We start from the raw sequence: 8045 nt of genomic DNA, 5'->3' as shown, positions 1-8045 counted from the left end.
GGTCTCTTCCGGCTTCTCCCGGAAGCTGTTAGAACCAGAGACAGGAAGTTCCGCCCCCGTGCCTTGCAACGATGACGAAAATCTACGTATAGCGGGCTGACGTAAACGTATTCTTTAAATAAAAGGGACAGGTTTCTTAGCGGAAGGAGGGGCGGAGTCATGGTTGGCGGGATCCTGGTCCTCCCAGGGCAGAGCCACGCCTAGTGGGCGAGGTCTACGAAGCCAAGGGTTGAGAGGCAGGGCCAGGAGGAAATTAGGGGAGGTGCTTGGGAGAAGGGGTGTGGCTTCGCATCTGGACGTACAAGCAGGCTGGCACCGTTGGGCAGAGCAGAGCGTCTTTTTCCTCTTCGCAACTTTCTTCTTCCGGCCTTGCTCCAAGCCTCCCGGGCTGATTGGATTTATTACTAGTCTGCAACGCGCTTTGAGCTCTGGATTAGCCGAATCAGCCGAGACTGGTCTTTCTGACCTCCAAGAGTTCAACTCGGGACTAGACGAGATTACAGACAATTTAATCACCGTCCGGTTCTCCGAGAATGCGGCCCCAGGTAGTGTGGATCCTTGGTAAATAAGGCAAGAAACCATTTCAAAGAAGGCACAGATTCCTTGCAGGCTTAGGGCACCGGAAAAGCAGGAGCCCCAAGAAAGGGGGAAATGGTTCAGCTTACAAGAGGATTTTTGCAATTAAAATTTGTTCTAAAGACGTTCTGTGGCGGGGTGAGGAGATGCTGTTGTTTTCCGGTGAACTATTGATTGAAGTATAAATAATACAGACGGGCAAACTCAAAAGCGAAGAGCTCGGTAGTTTTCACCAACTGAACACATCGGTGGAACCGGGACTCGGATCAAGCAACAGAAAATGACCACAGAATGGCCCTTCAGTCCTCTTCCAGCCACTCACTTCCAAAGAGTAGTCACTATTCTGATTTCTACCACCATAGATTAGTTTTCTGGTTATGTATTTTGTACAAGTGGAATCAAACAGTATGTACTCTTGGTGTGTGGCTTTTTTTTTTTTCTTTTTCAGCCTTTTTTATTGTGGTAAAATATAAATAAAACTTGACTATTAAAAGTGTCTAGTTCAGTGGTATTAATTCACAGTGTTGTGTACCCATCATTACTGTCCATTTTCTTGTATCCATTTTTCCTCCTCCCCACTTTATTCTACTTTATGTCTTCTGTGAATTTGCCTATTCTAGGTAACTCATGTAAGTGGAATTATACAATATCTATCCTTTTTGTCTGGTTTATTTCACTTAGGATGTTTTCAAGGATTATCTATGTTGTAGACCTGATGCGAAGAGCTGACTCATTTGAAAAGACCCTGATGCTGGGAATGATTGAGGGCAGGAGGAGAAGGGGATGACAGAGGATGAGATGGTTGGATGGCATCACTGACACAATGGACATGGGTTTGGGTGGACTCCGGGAGTTGGTGATGGACAGGGAGGCCTGGTGTGTTGCGGTTCATGGGGTCGCAAAGAGTTGGACACGACTGAGCGACTGAACATAACAAAATTTCATTCCTTTTTAAGGCTGAGCAATATTCCATTGTATGTATATATCACATTTTTTTTTTTTATATCACATTTTTTAATCCAATCATCTATCAGTGGACATTTGTGTTGTTTCCACCTTTGGGTATTATAAATAATGTTTCTGTGAACATTGATGTACAAGTATTAGTTTTAGTCCCTCTTTGCACTTATTTTGTCTGAGGGTTTTTTTCTTTCTTTCTTTTTGGCTGTGCTGGGTCTTAGCTGCTGCATGGGCTACTCTCTAGTTGTGGCGAGCAGGGGCTACCTGACAGTTGAGTTGTACCAACTTCTTATAGCAGTGCCTTCTCTTCTTGCAGAGCATGGGCTTTAGGGTGGTCGGACTTAAGTAGATGTGACTCCTGGGCTGTAGAGCACAGGCTCAGTAGTTGTGGCCATGGGTTTAGTTGCTGTATGGCAGGTGGGATCTTCCTGGATCAGGTATCTGACTTGTGTTTCCTGCACTGGCAGGCAAATTATTTACCACTGAGCCACCAGGGAAACTCCTGTCTGACTTCCTTTGATCAATATTATGATTGTGAGGTACTGTTTTAATTTCTCCATAACTCAGTGCTTTCAGTGCTGTGGCCCAGGTTCGATCCCTGGTTGGGGAACTAAGATCCCACAGGCAGTATGCCATTGCCAAAAAGAAAATTTTGAAGACTGAGTACTGAGATTTACCAAGTGAAGTTCCAAATAGGATAGCAGGTTCAAGGGCTCTCAATAAATATTTGAGGGAATGAAAAAGCACTGAGTTGAACCACTTAATGTTTTGAGAGTTTATTATGTGCCAGGCTCTGTACTAAGCACTTCATATACATTATCTCAGGAGCCCTATCAAGTATATCATATTGTATCCACTTTACAGATTTGGAAACCGAGGCTCAGAAAGATCAAATAACTGTCCAAATTATACAGTTAGTGGTATAGCTAAAATCATCCATCTCACTCACTCCTTGCTAAATATATATATAGGGCTTCTTTGATAGCTCAGTTGGTAAAGAATCTGCCTGCAATGCAGGAGACCTGGGTTTGATTCCTGGGTTGGGAAGATCCCCTGGAGAAGGGAAAGGCTACTCACTTCAGTATTCTGGCCTGGAGAATACTGGTGTCACAGAGTTGGACACCACTGAGCGACTTTTGAACTGTGGTGTTGGAGAAGACTCTTGAGAGTCCCTTGGACTGCAAGGAGATCCAACCAGTCCATTCTGAAAGAGATCAGCCCTGGGATTTCTTTGGAAGGAATGATGCTAAAGCTGAAACTCCAGTACTTTGGCCACCTCATGCGAGGAGTTGACTCATTGGAAAAGACCCTGATGCTGGGAGGGATTGGGGGCAGGAGGAGAAGAGGGTGACAGAGGATGAGATGGCTGGATGGCATCACTGACTCGATGGACGTGAGTCTGAGTGAACTCCAGGAGTTGGTGATGGACAGGGAGGCCTGGCGTGCTGCAATTCATGGGGTTGCAAAGAGTCGGACACGACTGAGCGACTGAACTGAACTGAACTGAGCGACTTTCAAGATAGAAAACGATATATATATATTATATGATGTTATTGTCAATATTTGGTTTCCTATTCTTTTTTTTTTTTTGGTTTCCTATTCTTTAGCTATTACCATAAATAGCATCTGGAGTATAATTTCATCCTATGAAAGAAAAAATATGTGTGCGGCTATATATCCAGAGAAAAAAGTTGCATTAGAATATGACTTTGTTTCTATGTGGCCTTCCCAGGTGGCACTAGTGGTAAAGAACCCATCTGCCAATGCAGGAGACATGAGAGACATGGGTTTGATCCCTGGGTCGGGAAGATCTCCTGAAGAAGGTCATGGCAACCCACTTCAGTATTCATGCCTGGAGAATCCCATGGACAGAGGAGAACTGGTGGGCTACGGTGCACAGGGTCGCAAAGAGTCAGACACGACTGAAGCGACTTATATATATTGTATTACCATAAAGCATTTCACAGACAGAAAAACAAATATCATATGATATTGCTTATATGTGGAATCTAAAGAAATGGTACAAATGAACTTATTTCCAAAACAGAAGTTCAGTCACAGATGGAAAAACAAACTTGTAGTTACCAGAAAGGGGAAGGGGAAGGGATAAATTGGCAGGTTGGGATTGACATATATGCACTACTATATATAAATAGATAGTAAGAACTTATTGAATAGTACACGGAACTCTATTTAATACTCTGTAATAACCTATATGGGAATAGAATCTAAAAAAGACTGGATATATGTTATCCATAACTGATTCACTTTTCTATACAGCAGAAACTAACACAACATTGTTAAATCAACTATATTCCAATAAAGTATTAATTTAAGGAAGCATTCCACACTTGTCAATGAATATTTTTAGAGCATCAGAGAATAGTTTAAATAGATATTCAACAGTATTACTTTCCATGCTGCACTGTAATTTTTAAATTCATTGTCTCATTTGGACAGACATTCAGATTGTTTTCAGTACTTGGCTGCTTTTTGTTTTTGTTTGGCCATGCGGCATAGCATGTAGGATCTTAGCTCAGGGATAGAACCCACACTCCTAGCGTTGGAAAAGCAGTGTCTCAACCACTGGACCGCCAGGGACGTTTACTACTTTGTTGTTGTTGTTGTTTTATTTTTGTTTGGGCTGGGTCTTTTTTGCTGTGCAGCTTTTCTTTAGTTGGGGTAAGCAGGGGCTATTCTTTGTAGTGCTCGGGCTTCTCATTGCAGTCGCTTTTCTTGTTGTGGGGCACTGGCTCTAGGGCACGTGGGCTTCAGTCGTTGCAGCAGGCAAGAATACTGGAGTGGGTAGCCATTCCCTTCTTGAGAGGATCTTCCCAAACCAGGGATCCAACCCTGGTTTCCTGCATTGCAGGTCGATTCTTTAGCATCTGAGCCATCAGGAAAGCCCACTACTTTGTTTTTAAACTGCACTTTGATAAACATCTTTGATGACGGTTATTTGTACACATCCATGATTTTTTTTTCCCCTAGGATAAATTCCTGGAAATAGGAATTTATTCCTGGAAATAGAATTGCTGGGTCAAAGGATGTTCACATTTTTAAGATTTTTGCTATACGGTGCTGCGTTGTTCTCTAGAAGGTTGTACCTATTTTCATGCCCATCAACAGTGTGCTGCTGCTGCTGCTAAGTCGCTTCAGTTGTGTCAGGAGAGCCCTAATAATGTTCTTGTCCCCCCAAACAGTGTAGAGGCTAGAGAGGAACAGGGAATAGATGGGGGAGGTTTAGAGAAATAGGAGAATCCTAAAGATGTTTATAAGCCATGACGAAAGAACAGAGGAGAAGGGGAGAAGTGAAGATAAATGCAATCTGAGAAGGGAATCAATGACTGAGCAGTGGCCTCTGAAGCCAGGAAGGGCTGAGCCAGCAACTAGGGCTTGCCCTGCAGAGGATGTGGGAAATCTGTCTTGCCTACAGCCCCGGATTCCTGATCCATTTATTCAGGATTAGGGATATACACCCTGTGTTATATAGCATTCCCCACATTCCCCACGCTACATGTCATTTTTCATTTTTCTGTCTTACCAAATTCTGTGAAGGCAGGAACTAAGTTTTGTTTTTATTCCAGTATTCCCAAAGTCTATCCAGTGCCTGCATGCAGCAAATACTTGATAAAAATTTATTAAGCGAATGATAGATGCAATTCAGAGAAGATGGGGGAAGAGCTAGGGATGCATTTTGTGAATGTGTACAGCAAAGGACAGGATGCAGTTAAGGGTGTTCTGAGTCCTGCTATGCTAAGTCACTCTGACTCTTTGCAACCCTATGAATGGTAGCCCGCAGACTCCTCTGTGCATGGGATTCTCCAGGCAAGAATATGGAATAGGTTGCCATGGCCTCCTCCAGGGGATCTTCCTGACCCAGGGATCAAACCCGCATCTTGCATCTTGCGTCTTCTGCATTGGGAGACGGGTCCTCTACCACTAGTGCCACCTTTTGAAAGAGGGACTTTTGGGATTAGGGTTTTTCAAGATTTATTATACATATATGTATATACACATACATATATATAATTTGGCTGTGGTGGAGCTTTGTTGCTGCACGCAGGCTTTCTCTATTTGCAGTGAGCGGGGACTACTCTTCATTACCGTACGTGGGCTTGTTATTATGGTAGCTTCTCTTGTTTCAGAGCACAGGCTCTAGTGTGCAGCCCGTGGGGTTTAGAGCCCAGATTCAGTGATTGTGGTGCCTGGGCTTAGTTGTTCTGTGGCATGTGGGATCTTCCTACAGCAGGCACCGAACCTATATACCCTGCATTGGCAGGCAGATTCTTAAATCACTGTACCACCAGGAAAGCCCTGGGGTTAGGTTTTTGATGGTGGAGGAATTACGAGGGGAAAAGAAAGGAAAGAATGAAGACTTAGTTGGGACTACATCACTGTCTAAAGCTGGCCTCTTATATGTAATAATCATTTAAAATTAACATTTCAATGGGTCTTAGATCCTTATCTGTTTATTTTCCCTAAAATATTGAACTTGGGTATTTTTATACCTTTATGTCAAATTATGATGGCTACGGAGTGATGAATGTATCTGTGAATCTTGGATGTTGCCTTAACTGAATACATTTATAGTAAATCCATTTTATAAAAAAATCAGAAAGTACTCCTTCCCTAACCACTAGATAAGTTGTTTCATGTTTGCCCATTTGCTAGGCAGAGGGGTGTCTGCTCCTTTAATTTACATTCACTGGATCGCTAGTGAGCTAGCACATTTGTCATGTTTCATCAACCACCTTGTAAATTAACAATTTAGGCCTTTTGCCTTCTCTTCCCTTCAATTTTTCTTTAAATTTCCCAAGAATCCATGGGTACACCCCTTTGTCAAAAATTCAAATGCAGACCATAAAAAGCCCCACTGGCACAGTTCCTCTCTCCTCAGAGGAAATTCTTGGGCACCTGCCTTTCAGGCCTTTTTCTATTCAGCTTCAATCATGAGGTTTGGTTTTGCTTGCTGTACATGTTATATTTCAACCTTGGTAATAGTCTTGGTAATCTTTCCCAAGGCAGTACACGTGCTCGTCACTTGGACTCTATGCCCAGATCTCTCCTGCTGCGGGTATACCCTTTGTAAGGACTGAATTATATTCCACAGTGTGGATTTGTTTACCATTTCCCACATGTTGAGTTGTTGCAAGCAAGGCTGGGATGAATACTGCCGTGTGTACCAGCCTTTGGTGTAACTGGGGAGCAATTGAAGGGCATTGCTTAATTGCCCATCAAAGAGGCAGTTTCCTTTCTGACCCCCTTGTATGAGCAAGAACTTGTGTCTCCAAATCATCACAGGTACTGAGTATTAGTCTTTAAAATGTACCCCCCGAAGGAATTCCCTCGTGGTCCAGTGGTTAGGACTCGGTGCTTTCACCACAGTGGCCCGATTCAATCCCTGGTCAGGGAACTAAGATCCTGCAATCTGTGTGGCACAACCAGAAAAAACCAGTCCCTCAATCTAGTAAGAGAATTGTATCTTATTATTGTTTTAATTTGCATTTCCTTAATTACTGGTGAGGTTGAGCATGACCATTCATTACTTTGACAGATATTTGCGTGTCCACTCTCTGCAAGACACTGTACAAGCACCAAGTCAGCAATGGTAAATAAAAGAGATGTCATTCCTGCCCTCAGACATCAAGAAAAGGAAATCTTTTAGTGGCAGATACTTTTGTCAACATTTTGCCTTTTATTTGTGTTTATGATTCAGGGCTTTTATAACCAAATTTAAATTTTTTTCTGTATCCAGATAAGTCTGTATCCAGATGAGTCTTTTTTCTTCTATGCTTTTACATAGAAAAATCTCATCCCAAAATCAGATACATAATCACATGCGTCTTTGGGACTTTTTAAATTGGGTATCTTGTCATTGTAAGAATACCAGAAAAAGCCACACTCACTGGGGTCTGCCTGCTCTAAAGGGGGAGACAGCTTAGTATTCTCCCCTGAGAGTGAGGCTCCTGGCTTGGCCCCAGGACTAGAGGGTACTTCTGTCTCTTCACTTGGCCTTTTGGATCTGTGAAATTAAAGCAAAAATTTCATCCAGAAAGGAGAGGTTGCTACTCTGTATAACGAGGTCAAAGACTATCTTCTAGTTATTGAAAGGAAATACCTACAGATGCGACTCTCTGCAGAGGAGGGGAGGATGGGCAGCAGCTGCAAAAAGGCTGACCCAGGACTCCTGATCTGTCTCTACCATGTGACTCCACATGGCAGTGAGAGTAGAGAGCCCAGAGTCCCTCACTTCAGCAAAGGGACAGGAGAACAGGCTGCTGACAGCTACCTCCTCCAGTGGGTACTGAAAGTTCAGGGTCTGGAAAGGTTCCTCTTGTTGTACTTTAAAAAAACACACACACACACAATTTTAAAATTAAGTAATTAATTCCTTTTGGTTGTGCTGGGTCTTCGTTGCTGCACACGGGCTTTTTCTAGTTGCGGCAAGCGGAGGCTACTCTCTAGCTGCAGTGTGTGGGCTTCTCATTGAGGTGGCTTCTATCGTT

This window comes from Bos taurus, chromosome 19 (assembly GCF_002263795.3).
Source record: "Bos taurus isolate L1 Dominette 01449 registration number 42190680 breed Hereford chromosome 19, ARS-UCD2.0, whole genome shotgun sequence".
NCBI lineage: Eukaryota > Metazoa > Chordata > Mammalia > Artiodactyla > Bovidae > Bos > Bos taurus.
The sequence above is the reverse complement of the archived record's forward strand: the minus strand, read 5'-3'. Positions refer to the sequence as shown.